At 39.4% G+C, this 22352-nt stretch overlaps 1 protein-coding gene across 3 annotated transcripts in view; it reads right to left on the bottom strand.

Moving 5' to 3' along the window:
• The window catches only part of FGF14 (fibroblast growth factor 14), a 624162-nt gene that overhangs the window by 460576 nt on the left and 141234 nt on the right, over positions 1-22352 (bottom strand). The gene's annotated exons all lie outside the window — the stretch shown is intronic.

Raw genomic sequence — 22352 nt, 5'->3', positions numbered from 1 at the left:
CACGTGTGTGAAGCACCCTGCAATAAAGGGAGCACAGTTCCAAACTCCATATCCCTTTACCCTACAAATAAGGAATTCTAGGGGTCGCTTGATACCTTCACTTTCCCAGGATTGTCCTGGAATTGCACCCTATATGATCCATGCAGCCAAATATGGCAACCCTCTTCTTTCCTCATCATAAAAGTCCTCTTTAGAAGAAACAACAATAAAGTTAAAAGATGCAGATTTCTTTGTTGAGTATCAGTCAAAAGGAACTGGGACAAGCAACAAAGACAGCTCAGAATCTCCCTGGAGTTAGGCTAGAGAGAAAATATCTGTCCACCTGCTTTGCTAATTTGAGCTCAAGAACTTCAACATGGAGATAGTCTATTTTTTTCAATTATTAAAAAAGTTCTTTCCATGAGTAGCAGCCAACCTGTCCTCCCATTACCTACAGAACAATCCACTTAATGAAGAAGGAAAGTGTTTGTTTGGAGTACAATGAGGATAGACAAACCACTGGAGACAAGCCTTTGCCAATGAGAAGCCCTAAAGCTCTGATCCAGCAAATAGCTCCTGCCAGGGAGTCTTATTTTTAGGTAGGAAATAATTTTCTACAAGCCGTGCAAGTTTTGCTTGCTTCGTATTTAAGATTTAAAGAATCTTTATTCCTGGCAATCTGAAAATGGAAAATAAACTAAATGCTCTCTTCAGGCCCTGAGACCCCAAAGTGGTATTGGTAGCTTTTGATGACAGGAAACCAAGCCTTTCCTCCTTCCATTCATTGGCCTTAATTTCAAGTCTAAAGCATTTGTATAATGAGCATTATCAGAATAACCTAATTTGAGAGCCTAAACTAAAATGAAATACATGTAAAAGATTTGTAAACTGAATAAGTAAGTTTTGAGCTCACAGAGGTCTTAGCCAGCCCCACATCCACCACCTCCTCTTTCTCTTTTTCCTCCTCACTCTTCGGGCAATAGTGGAAATATTACATTTAAATGTCATATTTAAATGTTTATTTACATGTTAAATATATTTAACATTTAATATTGAAAGGTGCTTAAATCTGTGACTTTGACAAAAAGAACCTGGTAAGCAGGAAGAGCCAAGCCCTGGCCATGCCACAAAGTGACATGATGGCGTTTCCTCTGGTCATATCCACTTTGCATATTTAGCCTTTGCCCTTTCTCCCTTTCTCTTTGCTTGGAAACATATTTGTTACACCAATCGTATCTTTTTAGAGTAACATTCCTTCCATTGTGTGGCAGATTGCTAGCTTTGCATCGGAATCAATTCTTTGCTCTTGCCCTGGGCACATGGCTGCACAGCTAGATTGTATTTCCTAGGCTCCTTTGCTGTTGGGCACATTATGACTAATTTCCTATCAGTGGAAGGGAGTGGCAATGCATGCCACTTCCACATCTTGGCCATAAGACCATGGGAATGCAATCCACCATTCTTTCTTTCCCATTTCCCACAAACTAGAACAGGGATATAACAATGACCCAACTATAACCGTGAATATCACGACAAACCCCAGAAGAGATAGAGTAACAATATGGAAAGAACCTGGGCCTATGGATAACCTCCCAAAGCAGAGCTACGCGATCACAGGAAATTGGTTGGACTATTACAGAAGAAGAAGTAAACTTCTGTGGTCAAGTGACTGTCGTGTGGAGTCTTTCTGCCATAGCAGCTTCTCCTTTACCTTAACCCAAAGTGTGGTAAAATGGTAAGGAGGCAGGCTAGCCATGGTTTAAATTCAAGCTCTCACAAATACTAGGCATGCTACTTAATTTCGCTGTAATGCATGTAACACAAGGATGAGACCACCCAGCAGAGGATGCTGCCGTAAGTGTTTAGTCTGGAAACCAGTGGATACTAGGCATTCAGCAAGGGTGGAGCTACTAGAAGCTAGTAGTTAGCTCATTAACCTTAATGAACACATTCACATACAACAGCTGTAAACAAACAACAGTCCTTCTCACCACAACACTAGTACAATCCTTTGACAACTATGTTGATGAGAAATCCTTCATTTCAAATCCCACTGTGGCTCCTACTTTTGAGTCATCTAGACTCCACTGATGCTACTGAGTGCTTTTCTTACTCTCATCCATACCTCCACACCATCTGCACTGGGATGTTTTCTTCCCCGTAGAAGCCCCTCGCCATTATATTTAGAAAGTGCCAATTCTTTATCCGCAATGGCCTCAAAGTTTCCCCTATGTTCTGGGTGTTTAGTGAGAGTTCTGCTAAAGGACACTTATATCTTCCATGTGTCCTGTGAAATCTAAACTGGTACTTGTTACTCTGGGGCCATATTTTCTCAGAATTTGTAGAGCACTGAAGATCTGCACTGGGTCTGAATTCTGCTGCATTTTGGATTCTGTATTTGGTCCTGAGTTCCTCCTCCATATGAAAAGTGTAACATGCAGGTTGGTTGTGAAATAAAAATCTCATCTACCGTGCGCAGGAATCGGGAGGCAATGGCCCCTTCAAGGCAGCTCCCATATCTGGTTTCTCAGAACTTCACTCTTTGGCCAATTCACACACACACAATTACATGATGTTAAAAAAAAAAGCTCAGCATTTTAAAGTAAAAAAGAAAAAAGTTGATCTTAAAATTATATTATCAAATTAAAAAGTTTTGAAGCTTTTTTGCAGAAACAACAGATGAAAGAGCTGAATGTAAATACATCAGAGGAATCTATGAATTACCTTGAGTCCTTTAGGCTTTTCATACTATGGCACACAAGAAGATGAATCTTTTAATTAGGTACAAATTAGGGGTGTCATTTGATCAGTCATTGATTACTTGACTACCCATGGCTTTGGGAAGCAAATATATCTTCTTGTAAAATAAAAGATATTGAAAATAACAGTGAAATGTGCCTGATCCCATGCAGTGAAGAAAACTATGCCCCAGTCCTGGCAGGATCTGTGTGGACAAGTCCCTTCCTGTGAATACCCTAGGACAGAAGAATACCCTTTCTGAGGAAAAAACATATATGTGTCTATATGAACACACGTAAGTGCACAAGGAAAAAAAATGGTTAAATGCATCTGAATCAGGGAATGAAATAACTTCACAGTAATAGCCCTTCAAACACATGGCAGAAAAACCACCAATTTATTCTTATTACATGAAATGTGGAAACTACCGACTACGTCTAATCAACGTCAAAAGGAAAGAAAAGCAGTTGCTCCCCACTTAAGGAATGGCACAGAGATATTTATTTCATCTTTTCTTCAGAAACCCCAACAAGTAGGCAAATCAAGCTTGCATGTTCCCCTTCTTTAATTGATAGCAGTGCTTTCCCCTGCCTGCCTGAACTTAGGTGAGTTATTTAGTCATATCTAAAAAACAGACATGATCCGATTTGAACCACCTCTCCCAAAGGTTACTATAGGAATTACTCCAGAAGAGTCAACAGAGGTATGTCTTGGCAAACTTAAGGCACATTAAGTATTCTTAACACAACAAAAATAATAATAATAATAAAAGACAACCTTTAGTTAGAAAGCACAGAGAACAATTATTGAAACTTTTCTTTGAAGTATTTCTAGTGAGTGTTCACAAAATGTAGACTCTTTCACTAGGGAAGGGACCATATTGGTCTTATCTACATTTGGATGACTAGGGCTTAGCAAAGGGCCTGATATAGAGCAGGATTTGATAGAATGGTTCCTAACTGAAGGAATTAATTGATTAAATAAGTCATGACCTTGGAAATAGAAAAAAATTACTCATAATGTCTAATTCAACTATTCTTAACATTTTTGTATCATTTCTTCTAGCTTCTATTACTATAGGGCCCTTATAAAAAAAATACAGAATATGATAACAATAATAACACTTACTGAACACACATTATCCACTAGAGTAAATCAACAGCTGACAGCATTATCTCATTTTATAAACATGTGTTTAATAAACTGCACATGTTAGAGCCTTCTTTTATCCTCAAAAAAATGGAATTGATATATGGATTTAAGGTATCATTGATGCCCCAAATCTCATCTTTTTTCAATATTCAAGGTCAGAGCCATGTGCAGGAGGGATCCACTGCATCCAATTCAAAAGTGTAATAAGGAAAACATTAACTTAGCAGCTTAAAATCAATTAAAATTTCATACCTTCATTTTTTCCTACTTACTACTTGAAAAATACCTGCAACTGAATATAGTAATAGTATATAAAACATTACAAATGTTTTGTTTTCTTCCTTTCTTTTTAAAACAGATTATGTAATAGGTGAACATTATCATTTTACTTCATCTTAGAAAAGAAGTGGGACACAGAAAGGTCAAGGTATCTTGCCAAGATATCCAGCAGGCTGATGGGAGATTTATTCCCAGAATCCATCTCTCCTTAATTTCTAAACTACTGCTTTCATTGCATGACCTCTCAAAAAAGTTAACAACAATCATAATAAAAATGAGCACTGAAAAAGCCAATGTTCATCCATGTTGTAAAGTTGCAGTGAAGATAATGTTGTTGAGATTTCCAAATATCAATTGGTTCTCAAATGTTGAACTGACAAAGGAAAGCACACAGTACCTCACAAATGTATGCGTCAGCTTTTTAAATCAAAATGAGTTGGGAAACGTTCATGTTACTCCACACGTGTGCAGAAGCACTTGAAAGACATGGAGGTGGCTCTGGTAGAGGAGGCAGAGCAAAAATGGAGACAGAGAAACATGAACCCCAGTTACCCTTGGGGAAAAGTGAGGACACTTCCCACCCAGGTTTGTTAGACCAATTATGATCAGCTCTATTACGTTTCAATCAATCAACATTAAATAAGCATATACTCCATTTGCAGGGAACTGCATTCAGCATTATGGGATGTATATAGAGAAGTAGAAAACATTTTCCTGTCTTCTAGACTCTTAGAAGTTACTAATGTGCACTTCTTTACCAACTAAAATAAAATGAGGAAACAGACAAAATGAGGAAATGCTATAGACAGTCACAGTTATAGAAGTCTAGAGTTCTTGTACACTCTTTAAGATATTCAAGATTCAATACTCAAGAGGAGAGTGCTGGGAAACAGACTTCATGTGTTCTGTATGAAAATGTGGAGGCCCGTGTGACTCCAGCACAGTGTCTGCATTAAAGAATAAGTGAGCGGAGCTTTGGATAGGAGAGGAAGGTGGGGCCAGATTACAGAGTTTTGCTTTCCAGGCTAGGTTTTGACTTAATTTGAAAGGAAATTGTGAGATATGTTTTGAACCAAGGATGAACAGAATCAAAGTTATGTTTTAGGTTGATTTCAAGTAAAACAATGCAAAACATCTTAGGTGCAGGAAGAAAACTGGAAGCAGAGAAAAATGTGCAGACCAGTCCCTCGGGATATCAAAAAATGACTGAACAAGATATGGAAAGAAAGAAAAAAGCCAAGAACTGTTGAGACTTCATGATTGATCATATATCAAGCAAAGAAACAAAAGAAGTCCAAACACTAACATTTCAAGCCGAGATGAGCAAGAGAGAAACAGTGCCATGGACAGACTAAGTAGCCCTGGAAGGAATGTCCTGGGAAGGAAATAATTTGGTCTAGGATATATGGAGTTCTAGGAACAGCAGGGCATCTATTCAGAAACATGTATTGTCCATGGGACATATTTATCTAGGGCCTTGTAAGTGGAAACCAGAAGGGCCTTCAAGCCCTGAGGTGAGAATTAAGAGCATCTATTACAACAGGTGAGATTTCCAGGAAAAGCAAAAAGACTAGCAAAGGACTGAGAGATTATGCTTGTATTATTCCCTTACTGGAGAACAAAAAAAGAGAAGACAAAGTGAAGTGGTTAGAAAAGTAGAGAGAAAACTTGACAGTATACAATGTCACAATTGAAAGGGAAAATTTTGAGATAAGTACTGAAGATAAATACACAGACCAGAAAGAAACTGGTGATCTTGCAAATAGCAGTTTTGCAGAACAATGGTAGAAGTCGCTGAGGACTGAGGACAAAATAGATGGAGAGAAATGGAGGCTATGTGTGGAAATCACAATCTATTCAGAAAATTCCAGTATGGTACTGAGAACAGCATGCAAGCGTGTGTCTTTCAGGAGGTACTTCTGTGGGGAGATACATGACACTGGATGTTGGAATAGGACTTCACCTGTGTCATCAACCTGGAAATGCTCAGATAACCAAGTGAGCGAGAGGGAGAGGGTGCCCTCTCCCTGTCCCCCAATCCCTAAGCAGAATTTAAGAAGAGAACCATCCTAGAATGCTCATCCACATCTCTTAAACTGCTTGGTGACAGTAAAGATACAAAAAGGATCTTTTCAGAGTTAGAATGTAGTAGCATTTCCCTCTTCTTCCCCATGAAACACCTGAAATGGGACCTAGAAATGGTCATTGTGGGCTGGGAGAATGGCTCACCATTTCCTATGAAGGCAGACCTAGGGTGACCCAAGCTCCCAGACTCATTGGGGAAGGGAGGCATGGGTGCTACCTCCAGACCAGATATGAGCCAGGCAGGAGAGCAAGCAGGCCTTTGTCCCATCCACATAGGCCTCCTGATTGAAGTTTGCCCAAAGTTTGGGAAGAAATCACCTCCAGGCAGAAAGAAGCGTGTGTTCCATGTCAGTGGAACAGAGGGAGAGGAAGCCTACGAAAGTACCATCAGGGAAGAAGATGAGCTTTAATATAGGCCAAGATGAGAGAGAGCAAAGCAAAGAGCCAGGCCACACCTGCCTTATCTACCCCCTCACCTACACCTCACCCTGTCAGGAAGTTCAGTGGCAGCTGCCAAAGGGAGCTGCTGAGCAATAAGGACAGCCACCACTTTCCTGGGACCGAGGCATCCAACCTGAACCACACCTGCCCTGAGCGAAGTCCGGGACTGAGTTACTGTACTTGTTTTGAAGTATGTTGCACATATGCTTTCTGAAATAAGTCTGTTTTCAATGCAACCAGAATTTTGTCACCTAAGAGTGATCAAACATCACGGCATCCAGTACCATCTGGATCTCCACCCAGAGGAGGAGGAGATCACCCCCACTAAATTTGGAAAGGGATGAGTAGGCAAAGTAGAGATGAGTTTTAATCGTGAGTTTTTACATGTGGCAGATGTTCGTATTACATTCTCTTCCAGGGAGCCACGATGCATGTTAACATATTACAAGCCCTAAAAAGTCTTACAACAAAGAAGTGTGTTTACTTTGTTGATCTTAGTATCTTCCAAATTCATTTATCCAAGGAATATGTTTTTTCAGAGAACTCTGATTAATGTCCTCATAATCTAATATGTCACTGAACAGATTTTGAGAAACATTGTTTGGGACATGTAGTGTGTTACTACATCTCTATCTCCAAAATGTATTTTGGAATATTTAATTATTTAATGGTTCATTCTGAAGGATGAGCTATACAATGCTATTCCTTTACTTACAAATGTTATAACAAAATGATAATCATACTACTTTACCCTGAAATTCTTTATGTATCTAATCTCATCAAGAAACTAAACATCCTAAGTAAGAGAATGTTCAAGATAACTAGAACTTACTCCTATACATGTTAATATTTTTAAATGCCAACCATTAAAAAATAAAACCTCTGAAAACAGTTCAGTGCTTTCATATACTTGGGGTAGTCATTATAAATATGAATGTTGTATACAGTCATTATTTGTTGGTGTAGTATCTATGCCCCATGACTGTGGAGGTAAAATAAAGGTAAAAGGCTCCTTCAGGCTGCTGACTTTTGAAGACTTGAGTATCTGTCATAAATTTTCTTTTGCCTCCTCTCTTGCAATCAATCGGTCAGCTGTTACTTGCAGTCAGTAGGTTCTGAATGGGACTGTTGGCATTTATGGCCCTCTAAGAGCCTGGCCTTTGTGAAAGCTTTGTTGGTTACCCAAGAACCTTTTCTGTTGGCTTGTTGGTTTTTGCTTTTACTCATTTCAAGATTCAATCTTTTTAAAATGTTGGGATATAGAATCTCATGATGAAACTCTTTCTTTAGCCCTCAGGCTACTGCATACAATACACAGTTCCTGCACTGTGTAAAGGACTGAGGCCAGGAAGTGAGTGAGACGAATATCTACCAGGGGGCCAGCCATGGAGTCCTGAGCTTGTGGGACTTCTTTTTTCCGGATTGAGCCCTGCACTCACAGGACTGCACTCGCAAAGGGGTATTTTGTCCAATTCACCCAGAGGCAGCCCACAGACTGGAGGCAGGCACACAGAGTGGATTGGGGAAAAAACCCCAGAAGTGCTGGGGTTTCAGTCCATATTAGCTGCCACTCCCTTTACATGAGTGTTTTTAGACTTGTCTTCCAAATTCCCCCAAATGAGGTTGCCAAAATTTCCTTCTGCCAAACCTCATTTAATCCTCAAACAATATCCCCTTTATTGGCAGAAGTACACCATTATCTAAGTACTGCTGATAAACTACAGCTGAAATATACCCATCCACAGAACTCATTTTCCTTGTTCTTCTGTACCAGCCTACGCAGGTTATGACCAACAAATGGATAAAATTAAGTCAACATAATGCTAGACTGGCCCAGTCACAACTGCATACTGATCCAGACACCTGAATATCTACGAGGCTAATCTAATCTGCCTGGACCATGTTAAAAAAGAAGGGAGCTGGCATTATGCACAGTTGCAACCAAATAGAAAAGATGAAGCACTTGCCAAATGCAGGTCGCATTGAGAGGCACTGAAGCAGGACAGATCCTAAGGGTTGACATGCACTTCTATGGAGGATCCACCGAGGTGAGGTCTAGCTCTGCTATAGTAGGAAATTCTCTGGTTTCAGAAGGAAAAGAAACCAGTGATTAGGTTCTCATTCTGCCACTCAACTACTGTATAACTTTGCTGAGTTTTAGTTCCCTCCTCAATAAATTGGGGATGATAGTTATACCTGTTTCCTAAGGTGAAGATTACTTGCAATACCAGAGGTGAAAGCTTTGTAAACTGTATAATAAATACAGTAAGACTCTTAAGCCTGGAACCTTGGTAATTAGAAGTAACCTGGACCAGGGGTGCCTAGGTGGCTCAGTCAGTTAAGTATCTGACTTTGGCTCAGGTCATGATCTCACAGTTTGTGAGTTTGAGCTCTACTCGGGCTCTTGTGCTGAGAGCTCAGAGCCTGGAGTCTGCTTCAGATTCTGTGTCTCCCTCTCTCTCTGACCCTCCCCAACTCATACTTGCTCACTCTCTCTTTCTCAAAAATAAATAATCATTAAAAATTTTTTCTGAAAAAAGAAGTAACCTGGACTAGAAGGGCTTCCATTCATTATGACAGATCTCTATCCCCACAGGTAAATATGATGCAGATTCTTTTCTCCCACCTCATGTTTTGACATAATGAAGGTCAGGCAAGGGTAGATGAAACACAGCAAGTGTTGATACCACCTGAGAGCAAGAAAGATTTCTACCCCCAGCAACAGAGGCCAAGGGTGATCATGTTGGTGATGGTGAATTTCTCCATTATTTGGAAAAAATTATTATTATGTTAATGGACCCCAAATAACCCAAAAACTTTCAAAAATATATTATGACTTTATAAAGCTAATCCAATTAATACTGTTGTTAGTTAATCTGATGGTGAGTGCCCATGGCACAAACCCAGAATCCAAGGTGTGTGAAAGGGTCTCGAAATTGCTCCAAATTCAGGAGAAAGGCAAAGTCATTTGGGGGTGGGGGGGGGGGAATCTGCCAGGGTTCTGAATCAGTTCTGAGGTAACTGGAACATCAGTCACAGGTAGTCTCAGGGACTGAACAAGGATCCTAAAACTCCTCAGCACTGGGTTTACAGGAGATTCCAGGGGAATGTGGGAACCCCAAATAACAAATCACTCCCCAAACTCCAAACCCCAGAAGCAGTTTTCTATCTTATTAAGATTCCTAAAAAGCAGTGATGGCCACAACTCTCCAGAAGATCTCTATCTGAGCCAAGAGAGACCCAACATCTTTTCAGAGCTGTTGATACCACTCAGGGCTTCTCAAGAGCAGCACTATTGATATCCGGGGCCAGATAATTCTCTCTGGTGGGGGGCTCTCCTGTGCACAGTAGGATGTTTAGCAGCATCCCTGGCCTCTAACTACTACATGCCTGTAGCAGCATCCTCCAATTATGAGAACAACTAAAAATGTCTCCAGACATTGCCATATGTCCCCAAAGGAGCATAATGACTCCCAGTTGAGAACCATCAGTGTAGCTGAAGTCCTAGAGAAAACACAGTAAAGAGTCCATGCCACTGAACAACCTGCTGTATTTTGTAATTCATTGTTAATAGGCCATTTCAGGAAATGGCTGGGTGACACCTCTAAATCACTGATCATCTGAGATAGTTCCATTTAAATTGACCAAAATAGCTCTAGCTTTGGAACAAGAGTTCAAATTCTAACCCCTTTTATTCTGGCCATTGTTCTCTGTGCTCTGTTTCCATCAATTAGAACAGAATCATTTTGTTCTTGTCAATCAGAAATACAGTGTAGGCCACCCAGAATTTCCCTCTTTCAGTGCTGCCTTCCTGAAACAGCAAATGATTGTCCTATAATCTGCAACTCTTTTAGCCATTTATTCTGATTAAGTTTGAGCAAAACTTGAACTTGAAATGGACTGAATGAAAAATCAAGACCAAGAGCAAATACAAATGTTCAGCCATCTTGCATTAATAAATACAATGATAAGAAAACTCTACTGAGCTATTTTCAGGCAATTAAATACATACATGCACACACACACACACACACACACACACACACACAGACAAACACACACACACAACAGAGACAAAAGAAATAAAGCAGAGTCGACAAAGAATCAATCCTTTTAAGGAAGTAAATTAGAATTATAAAACAGAAAGACTACTGTGTACAGTCAGTTGTCTTACTAACCCGCAGGTAAGGACATCATCAGAAAGATGCTCTGATGGGAGCTGATTTACCGTTGCCTGTAAATGAGGCAAGATTACAAAGTAATGTAATTTCCTAGATAAGTTGTAGGCAATTATCTCATCAAAGAATTCTGTTCCTGGAGGGCAATTAGATGAAGAAATACAGCCTTTTCTCTGTCTCAAAACTTCTACTGGGAGCCCAAAGGCTACCACCTGATACACCGTGTGTCTACTTAGGTTAAAACCAGATGACTGCAGAGAGAAAAAACACCACCCACCATCACCCAATCTCTAAAGGGCTTATCTTGTGACTCAGCATGTTCATCTGGGATGGTAACTCTTGGTCCATCAATGCATACCTCCTCTAAATTTTCCCACATCAGGACACCTTTACGAAGCATATTTGTTGTGCAACACATTCTGGCAGAGTAGGTAGGTTTTAGAAAAAAAAAAAAATGGAACTTGACAATGAAAAGAAAATATATTCATTGATTAGAAAAGTATCCAAGACCAATTGTTCTGCCACCTGAGATGAAAACTCAGGTTGGGCATGGCATTCACTCAAACTCCAAGTTATTACTGAGTGGTATTTTGATTTGAGAACATCACAGGATGGTACAAGTTGATGGAAGAGAGGTAGAAATGAAAAGACTGCGAACCTAGTCACACACATCCAAGGGGTCTTTAAAGAGTAACTGAAGTAGAAGCCAAAACAGAGGTGCAACTCATCACATTTTATTGGAATGGTATCCAAACTTCTCTTGGGAACCACTGTACTGGACGCTGTAAAGAGTTATCACATCTCCTGGAATTTCCCACGTCTTAAGCAGAACTTATGGCCTCCCCATGATCTGGTATAAATGACTATATAAATTACTAGCAATTGCTCATACTAGAGCATAAGAGAAGCTTAATAAATGGGTGGTACTGTTTGATTTAAAATAAAAAGCTGACACTGATAATAGAATAATATTAGTCGTTATAGAATATAGTTTGACTTTAAGTTATGTTCATGCAGTATCAAGGTTTTAAATTAAATTTAGGTAGTTTGAAATAAAATAGAACACGAACTGAAAATTTCTTGGAAAGATAAATGGTATTTTTTCCCAGTGAAATAACATTTATTTGCCTTCATTTTTTAAATGGAATTAATACATTTCTATCTAAATTTAATGGTTTGTTTTGAACTTGTTTTCTGGTATATAAAAAAAGAAAGACTGGCTTGCATACTAATTGGCATAATAAAGACAGTAAGATTATTGTACAATTAAGCATTGGCTGGCTTAAAATTGACATTTTTTTCAAGACAATAGCATCAGACTAAACGATGGTGGATATATGCAGTTTAATCACTACCAAAAAAAAAAAAAAAATACCCATCAACAGATAGAAACTGAGTCTTCAGAATAAAACCATTTTTCTACAAGTAGATTCTTTCAATAGTTACTAGAAGTAGATTCTTTTAATAGTTTATTTACTGATGAGTAAGTAAACATTGCCTGTTTTTTTTTTTTCTTTTTTCCTTTTCTTAGGCATGTGCATTTCGAATCAATAGAGTCCCCAAGTACCTATCTCGGGCTGAATGAGTACTCTTTCCATCTGTACTTCCATTTCTCATAACTGCTTCCTCTAGGCCACAAGGGAAGGGTAGAGCTTGCTGCAAGAAATACAGGATTTTGCCAACACCACCAGTCTGCAGTGTTTCTAGAGGGACCCCTTTCAGTCTTCCCATTTCTTTTCTTCCTCCCTGTTCTTCAAGTGTCTCCCCACTCCTGCTCCAATCCCTCAGCCAGTTATCCTTATAACTAAGAGCACAGACACAACTTCAGCCCACGTACAGACCAGGGGTGGTAATACATTACTTCTGTACCCTCCCCAGAGGTAGAGCCAGGAAGCAGGGAAGCCATGAACCCTGCTTGCTTTTCACACCCCACCATCTATCTACCACCCCACCTCATACCCCACCCCTGTTTGCCCAGTGTGCTGCTTCCTTTAATGATGCTCTCAGCTCACTCCATATTACTCCTTTGTATGATGGCACCCTTACCCTAAACACTGGTCTGCTTGCCTAGGATGCTAAAATCTTGCCTACTGCTTGCCAAACCCTTACTTTAGTGGACACATCTCCAGCCACCTTGTACCTTCCTTCAGTCTAGGGAGTGGGAGCATATGGAAGGAATATGGCATCATATGGCAGTAGATTGATGACTCCAGCAGGCCCTGAGCCTGAGCCCCTAGAGTGACAGCTATCTCAATGAATTATTTATTCCACCTATTTTATGCTGTGGATAATGTCAGAGGGACTACACATGAACTTGTGAGAGATGTGCTCTTGGTTTCATTAACTGAATAGAGAATATGAAAGGTAACAGAAAATTTCAGGATCCATTAAGTAGGTTCAGGACAAATCCCGCTGAAGTAAAACTAATAAGGAGACTAAATATAGAATGTTAGCACTGAGAGTTCATCTACTGTGATCAATGGATGGGCTTCAGGGGCTCTCTGTGAACCCTGAAACTGTATTCAGGTATAATTTTACCTGTAGATGCACTTTTTATGGAGATAATTTTAATATTTAATATTTTAGTATTCTCAGAAGACAACATGATCTGAAAAAGTTGGAAGTCATTCTCTTCATTCATCTATCTTCTCATTTTATAAATGTTGCCTCCAATGCACAAAGAGATTGTCCCAAAATGAAAATATAATTATCCCACTCCCTATTGAAAAGATTTCAGTAGGTCCCTATACTCTCCGGATAAAATCCAAAGCATGACACACTTGGCCTGTGTGGGGATCTGGCCTCAGACACCCCTCCACAGTCACACCAATCATTCACCAACATGCCTGCCTTTTGCAGACAGACTGAATATTCACAGTTCAACCTCTTTGTGAGCAGCTGCCCCCTTCTCCTACATGACTTCAACGGGTCCCTGTAGGCTCACCAAGCATCCTTTCCTTTGTAAAACCTTCCTATGGCCTCGAAGCTCCAGTGTCCATTAGGTAACTGTCTTCCTTGTTTTCAGCCTGTGAATACCTCTCTCATAGCACGTATCTTATCCCACTATTAACATGTATTTTCTTAACTCTGGATTTATCACTCCTGTGGAAGCCCTCATCCCCACCCAGCTCTTTGAAGGTAGAAGTTTTGTGCTTTCACGTTCCCCGGACCTAACACAGCTCCTGGAACCTTCTAGGTTCTTCACAAATTTTTATTCAACAAATAAACAAATGAATAAAAATTGAATGATAGGATATTAAAGATAGAGCACTGAATATTTTATACAGTCCAAATATTGTATTTTACAAATAAACCAGTTCACCCAAGACGCAATGTAGCTAGACAGAGCCAGAACAAGGAACCTACTTCTGAGTCCAGTGATATTCCTCTTTGGTGTCCTGGTGCTTTATGCCTTTATTCTGAAGAAAACATCAGGAGCATTTTTTCTGCATCTTTTAAAAACATAAAATGTAACTGCTGGCTCTGCAGACCTCACCAGACATTGACAGCTCTTTCTCACCTTCTCACCTTCTCTACAAGGCTGACTCCCTGCCTGAGCCCTTTTCATGGGATCTCTAATTTGAAAATTGGTTAAGAGTGAGCACTTCAGTAGAAAAGCCCTTGATCTTCAGTGGAGAGAGAAAGAGAGGAAAAAGGAGGAGGAGGAGGAGGAGGAGGAGGAGGAGGAGGAGGAAAGGAAGGGGAATCAGAGGAAGGAGAAGCAGAGGAAGAAGACAGAAGAAGAAGAAGAAGAAAGGAAGGAAAAAGGAAGAAGGAGGAGGAGGAGGAGAAGGGGAGGGGGGAGAGGAAGAAGAAGAGGCAGAGGAAGAAGCAGCAGAGGAGGAGGAAGAAGAAGAAGCAGAGGAGGAGGAGGAGGAGGAGGAGGAGAAGGAGTTGGGGGAGCAGGAGAAGGAGAAGGAAAGGGGAGGAAGGAAAGGGAGGAAGAAGAAGGAGGAGGAGGAGAGAAGAAAAAGGGAAGAGGAGAGGAAACAAAAGAAGAAAGGAAAGAAGAGGAGAGAATAATTTTAGGTAAATTTTCTTAAGATACCAGTTGAAGCCTAATTACCTTTTATATGGAAATTTATAGGCAAATCCTCAGTTATTTATATCTCAAGTCAAAAACAAATCTCAAGTTATCTCAAGTACAAAGTAAGTTGGGTCACCATTGATCATGGCAATTCAACCATACTTTCTGAAGAACAGTGTTTCAGTATCAAATGAAGATTGAGCAAGTGTAGAGCAAAGCGATACCCTACAGACACCTTGATGGCCATATGCCAGTGTGCTGGGCTGTCCTGGGCTACTCTTCACTGAGCTTTAATGGCAGTTCCAAGGGGAGTATCACCAGTCCTGCTATGTTTTCATTCCTTCTGCAAACCTTCAGTTGCTTCTCTTCTCCAATTCACTACAACATACAAATCGGACAAGTAAAGATTGAAATGCATCTTCTCTCTCTGTCATGTTAGTCCAACTATGGTTCATTGCACTACAAGATGCCAAGAAGTAGAATGGACACCAGCATCGAGAGGAATATAACTGGCCAGATTTGAAGACATTCCATGAGTGCACTGAATCTTAGTCAGAATTTAGAGTGTCCCCGAGGCAGCCTGACCTTTCTCAACCCCCATGTGGTTCGATGCACAGATCCCTCTGCCTCCATTGCTCTTCGCTGCCCCATGTCCCTTCTCTGAATAACACTGATTTGACCTCATGTCTCCACAGAGAAGTTACTTCCCCAGGAAGGCTCTTATAACTCCTCAGGAGAGCTAGAGACCCCCACCCCCACCCCAAGCTGGGTGCTTCCGTAATGCCGCCTATAGCACTTGCCCCTTCCCAAGCTTCCCTCCCAATACATTGTCAGCTACTCAGGAGCAGAGACTATGTTCACAGGAGACATTCAGAAACATCTGAAAAGTAGATCATTTAAACTGTTTGACCAATAAAATTCACGCAATTTTATTCTGGATGAGTATCTAGGTAAATGGCATCCCCTCTCAGGAAAAGGGCAGAGATGTCCTAGTAATATCAGTCAGGACTATCTTACAAGTGGACACAACTAATCACCAAAATCAAAGCAAACATTCTTCAAGAGGCCAATTAGAGGATTTTGAGAAGTATTTAAGGAGCTTTACCTTTAGCTTCTTTGCTGGTTTAACAAGTTTTAATTCAGCTGACTGCAGGTTGTAGAGAAAAATCCTTGAGATATTTAAACTCATAGCTGTGCTCCCAGTTATAAAGAAATAGGAAAAAAAATGAAAGTAAATGAAAACCGATATGAATGTAGCATCTTTAAAGAATAATAAATTAGCTGGGAACAGCGTCCAAATAGCAGTTCCCAAGATGTCACTATGTAATTATAGCTCATCAGCGTATGTCTTGCATATTCCAAAATAACCCGTTACACTACCCTCTTTTCTCCCCAATTGGGGAAAGGAAGGTGACAGCAGGCCTCAAAAATAATAACTAAATGGTTTCTTACTAACAAGGGAGGCTATCAACTTTGAATGTCCAATATTTTCTATAAATACATCACACACAAAGAAATCTGAAAGCATATTCCTAGAATTCAAATTACCCTTCGATGATTTTCAAGGATTTTCATAATGCTTTAAAGACAAAAATGATTTTTCCTGTTGAATTTCAAATAAAGGAAGAGGTTATTACCCTAAAAATAGAGGGTAACTAACAGGAGTTGGGGATACGGAGGAGTCTTTCTGTCTGTCACCTCTTTGATGTGATTATCCAAAGTGATTCTCAGATTATCCAAAATGAATGGCTTCATTAGCAAGCAATACCAGGAACCATAGAGAGTTGATGTCCACTTCAGTTCCCTGGTGTTTGACAGCGTGATTATCCCTAGAAGTAGTGGGCTCATGAGTTCACTCAGTAGCAGCTGTGGTGGAGTCCTTGGTAAATTCCAGTGGACAAACAGAGCAAAATGTTATAAAGCAGATGCTGATCTTCAGTATCAGATAGTTGGGAAACACTGCTCATCATGGATAGTACAAGGAATATTGCACTGTTTTTAGTATTGTAAATGCTTAGGAAAAAACATTTTAAGGTTTTTACATTTAAAAAGTGAAAATTGTAAATGCTTAGGATGAAATATTTATGCTAAAACTTTTCAGAAGTAATCATTTACCAGCTAAAATGGAAACAAAAATCCAAAATCATTATTTTCTATTTATTATTGCTTGGATCTCTCTCTCTCTCAAATGATGAAACTCAAAAAAAAATCTTACTTTGTTCCAAAGACACCCAGATGGCCTAACAGACACATGAAAAAATGCTAAACATCATTCATCATCAGGGAAATACAAATCAAAACCACGATGAGGTACCACCTTACACATGTCAAAATGGCTAAAATTAACAACTCAGGCAACAACAGATGTTGGTGAGGATGCGGAGAAAGAGGATCTCTTTAGCACTGCTGGTGGGAATGCAAGCTGGTGCAGCCACTCTGGAAAACAGCATGGAGGTTCCTCAAAAAATTAAAAATAGAATTACCCAATGACCCAGCAATTGCACTACTAGGTATTTATCCAAAGGATACAGGTGTGCTGTTTCGAAGGGATACATGAACCCCAATGTTTATGGCAGCCCTACTAACAGCCAAAGGGTATGGAAAGAGCCCAAATGCCCATCTACTAATGAATGGATAAAGAAGATGTGGTATATATATATATATAATATATATATATATATATGTATTTTATATATATATATGTATTATATATATATGTATTATATATATATATATATATGTATGTATGTATTATGCTAAGCAAAACTAGTCAGAGAAAGACAAATATCATATGACTTCACTCATATGTGGAATTTAACATACAAAACAGATGAACATAAAGGAAGGGAAGCAAAAATAATATAAAAACAGACAGGGAGACAAACGAGAAGAGACTCTTAAATACAGAGAACAAACTGGGGGTTGCTGGAGGGGTTTGGGGTGGGGGATGGGCTAAAGGGGTGAGGGGCATTAAGAAGGGCACTTGTTGGAATGATCTCTGGGTGTTATATGTAAGTGGTGAATCATTAAATTCTATTCCTGAAATCATTATTACACTATATGTTAACTAATTTGGATGTAAGTGTAAAAAAAATAATAAATTTAAAAAGAAAGAAAGTGAAAGAGAGAGGGAAGGGAGGGAGGGAGGGAGGGAGGGAGGGAGGGAGGGAGGGATGAAGGAAGGAAGGAAGGAAGGAAGGAAGGAAGGAAGGAAAAGGTAGTACTATGATACTGGGGCAGAGATGTAAACTGGAGCCGTCCCAAGCAGACCAAGACAAATGGTCACCCTTTCTACAAGGGATTAAAAATAAAAATAAAATTTAAAAAAGTCTTACTTTGTATCCCATGTTCCTTCTGTCTCTGTAAGGAGCTATATAAAAGGAAATGGTGCCATGATCCCTATCTCTGAGAACCTTCCAGTCTTATTGTTTCTGCATGGACAATTGTTTTAGATAGTCTTCCTGAAACTCCCAACAGGAGTGATTACTTGCGACGGATTTTTTTATGCAAATGTAGCACTAAGAAAGCTTCATGTGCTCTTTTATTAAAGCATGTAATAATGACCCAATATAGCCAAGTATAGCTAAAAATTTAGCATCTACCATACGTTAGGCACTGGGTATTGGGACTTTTTAAAAACCCTTGATGGCTCATTTTTCCCTATATTGTATTGATGTTTTCATTCCATACAATCTTAGGAATCAGTGATTAATTTTTTAACAGGAGATTTGATAGATACTCCTGTGAGATTGGGTGGGGTAGACTTATCTTCATTTTAAAGATGGAGAAATGGAGCATGAGCAGTGAGGGATTACATGGTATTATGATTTGATGTGCATAACTAAGATTCAGTCCCAAGTGCTTCTGTAATACCATATTCTCTTCCTCATTCTTCAAAAATCATGAGGCACTCACAATAGCAATAATATTTTTGTGCATGAAGATTAGAGAGAGATTATAAGATTAATGAATGTCAATATTCTCATTTTATGCCAATTTTTATTCAAACATACAACTAACAGCTTTTTTTTTTACTTTATCAGTATTGATAATTTAAACTCAGTGTATTTTCATGGACTCTGAAATGATATTCTATTTTTAGACAACAAATATTAGTAGAGATAAAAATATTCCTAGTACAGTGCTTCAGAACATAATATTGCCTTGAATTCATGAACTATCACTAAAACTCCGAGTTTTTAAAAAAGTAGCCTAGAGGGAAAATCACAATTAACACTCCCACAGAGTGAAATAATTTACTCCCTGGTATATGTCTCTGTTTAAAGTCATAGCAGAATGTTCAAACTAAAAGACTGGAAAATAAAAGTTTACTGTCATTTAAAAGCTGAACCAATAGGAAGCTTTAGCTCAGGTTTTCCAAATTTGGCTGCATGTCAGAAATGCCTGGCATGTGGGGAAGAGGGCTAATAAAAACATATCCACAGGCTACACATCCAGAGATTTTTTTCATCAGATCTGAGGTGGTCCTGGCCATCTGGATTTTTAGAGCTCCCTATGTCCTTCTTAGGTACAGCCAGTCTGGGGAACCAGCTTTTGGTAGACTGAGATCAGAAGAGTTCGAGTCATAGCTTTGCCATTTACCAGGTCTGAAACATTGGGAGAGGCAACTTAAGACTGTCTAACCTTCATGATACTCATCTATAAAATGAAGGAAAAAATACTATCCTTGCAAAGGTCTTACTAGGATTACATAGGATAATGTAATGTTGAGCACTGATACCAACATAAAATTGATGCTCAAAAGAGGTTTATGTCCTTTCCTCTTTTTCCTTAAAATTGGCATCTAGTATTGACATTGAGGCATACTTCCTGTTCTATAACCTGTGAAGTAATATTATAGAGACCCCCATTTAAAGCATGGAACTCGACCAAAAACAAATGCTCTGCCCGTTTCCGTGGGTTGAGTTATATGGCCACCAGGCCATATGTGTTTGCTGTAGGCAAATTCCAGACACTATAAAAATACTTACACAAACTAAAATCCAAGGGCCTCTCACATGGCCCAGTATCATTCAGAGTTCCAGGAGAACACGATACACCTAAACTGGGTAACTTGAGAAAAGGTTTATAAAAGAACGGTTTACTAGAGTCTGGGCAAGGCACACAGAAACCACAAGGGACAGTGACAGTACCCTGGAACTAACGATGGGGGTCAAAGGGCTACAACCACACCTAAGCCAAAGGGGTGAGGCAGGGCATGGTTGTTCAGACCTGGAGTCACAGTTGCCCCACAGGAACCTGGATGAAGGGACACGGCTGGCCCACAGTGACCCTTCAGGATGACAGTATGAGGCATAGGTCCCTGACCTCTCTCTTCTCCCTCCTGCTAGCTGCTTGGTAATGCTCCCCAAAGGTCAGAAGTCAGGACCAGCCTCCCAGGGATGGGGTGAAGAAGAGTTAAGAGTGGACTTGAGCAGAAAAGGGAATTCATCCCACATAAATCCTAAGTCGTTCATTCAGTATCACAACGAAACAAGTTCTCTCACCCCAAGTAATTAAAAATAGTTCTAATATTTACTTGTAGCTTTTGAAAGCATTAAAAGAAATCCAATTCATAACCAAAAACACAAATTAAAATGCCTTTTCTCTCTTCCTCTGCCATTCACACCTTCCTCAAAATCTCCCTCCAGAATGCCGCCCTCACCGCCCTTTATGTGTGGATTACTTTTTCCTGTACATAAAACTGGCTCCTTCTGGTACAAACTCCCCAACCCCACTTCGGTTCCCTCCATCCCCAGCTCTGCTTTGCAAATGTGCAGAAACAGAACTGGCAGGCTCATTGTCTCTTTCAGCAAGCACAGAGGAAGGTGAGCTTAAAGGGAGGGGAACTGCAAGCAGGGACACGTTGGCATGTACTTTGTTTATCTCGGACTTAGAAAAAAATAGGAGCTCTTCTGTGGACAACACAGCAAAAAGCAAATCTGGGAAGGTCCTCTCTGTGAGCCACTCCTGGCTGTTCTTCCCAAGTAACTCATGGTAATATAACTATCAACTATATCTGGTACTTGCACTGGAACCAGCACCATTCAATATTTTCACGGGTTTTATTCTCCTTGATTGTCACAAAATAGTCCTGTGAGGTAAGTAGGAGTTTTTATTCCCTTAAGACTGAGGAATGCTAAATTACTATATAGAAGAATCACAGTGAAAAGTGTGAAGGGGAAAATGCTAGACAGAATTCAGTTAAAAAAAAAAAGGGCTTAGGGTGCTTACCATGTTTTTGTTTGTTTTTTAGAGAGAGACAGAGCATGAGTTGGGGAGAGGGGCAGAAGGAAAGAGGAATTTTAAACAGGGTCCATGCTTAGCATGGAGCTCAATGCAGGGCTCGATCCCATGACACTCAATGGACTGAGCTACACCACCCAGGTACCTCAAAAAAGGATATATATATATATATATATATATATATATATATATATATATATATATTTGTCTCTAAGAATTGAAAACTCTCATACATATATACATATATATGAAAACGCTTATTTTTATTTTGCTTTATTTTTATTTAAAACATATACATATATTGATTTAAAACATATATATAGTTTTAATTCAAATTATTTTGATTTATTAAATAATCAATCAAAATAATTTAAGTTAAAACACATATGCAATTTTTTTTTAATATTGACTTATTTTTGAGAGAGAGAATGAGAGAGAGAGAGCAAGTGGGGAAGAGGCAGAGAGAGAGGTAAACACAGAATCTGAAGCAGGATCGAGGCTATCAGCACAGAGCCCAATGTGGGGCTAGAACCCACACACCGTGAGATCATGACCTGAGCCAAAGTCAGATGCTCAACCAACTGAGCCACCCCGGCACCCAACATATATAGTTTTCAATCAATATAAATTCTCATTTCACCTGTTTTAGAGCATACAAATGGAGATTTCTAGGAAATATAAGAACAAAAATATTTGTTTCCTTCCTGCATTGCCACTCACAAACATTAGCGGAAGTAATTTAAAAATAAAATAAAATTGCAATGACAACAAAATCAGGAAGCTATGAGAACTCCATTACAAAGACTAAGAGGACTAGTGCAAAATACAATAGAATTGGAACAAAATGAGAGAACTCATGGGCAATTTATATTTCTCTAGATCTTGACCAAACTGGACATCTAATTAGTGATCCTTTAATTAGAGTGAGAAAGACTGGGGTCAACTTCTGCTTCCCTGAACAGCACAGGAGGCTGGACTAAAGGTACACGTTGCCCATTTAGATTTTTCCCACTAAGACTCCTAGTGCCAAGAAACTTCCCAAAAGGGAATTGGAAGGGCAGAAGGGAGAGGATCTTCCCCTCTGAAGGCATTGCCCAGACACATCAGATGAATTATAAACACTAAATTACAAAATTTTTAAAAAATGTGATTTATATGTTCAATAACAACAAGCCTAATCTTTTGAGTGGGTGATCTGCTCACCCCAAAGAGAAAATATAGGATAT

Source organism: Panthera onca, chromosome A1, assembly GCF_046562875.1.
Source record: "Panthera onca isolate mPanOnc1 chromosome A1, mPanOnc1 haplotype 2, whole genome shotgun sequence".
NCBI classification, from domain to species: Eukaryota; Metazoa; Chordata; class Mammalia; order Carnivora; family Felidae; genus Panthera; species Panthera onca.
Note: the sequence above shows the minus strand (reverse complement) of the source record. Positions and strands in the feature narration are given on the sequence as shown.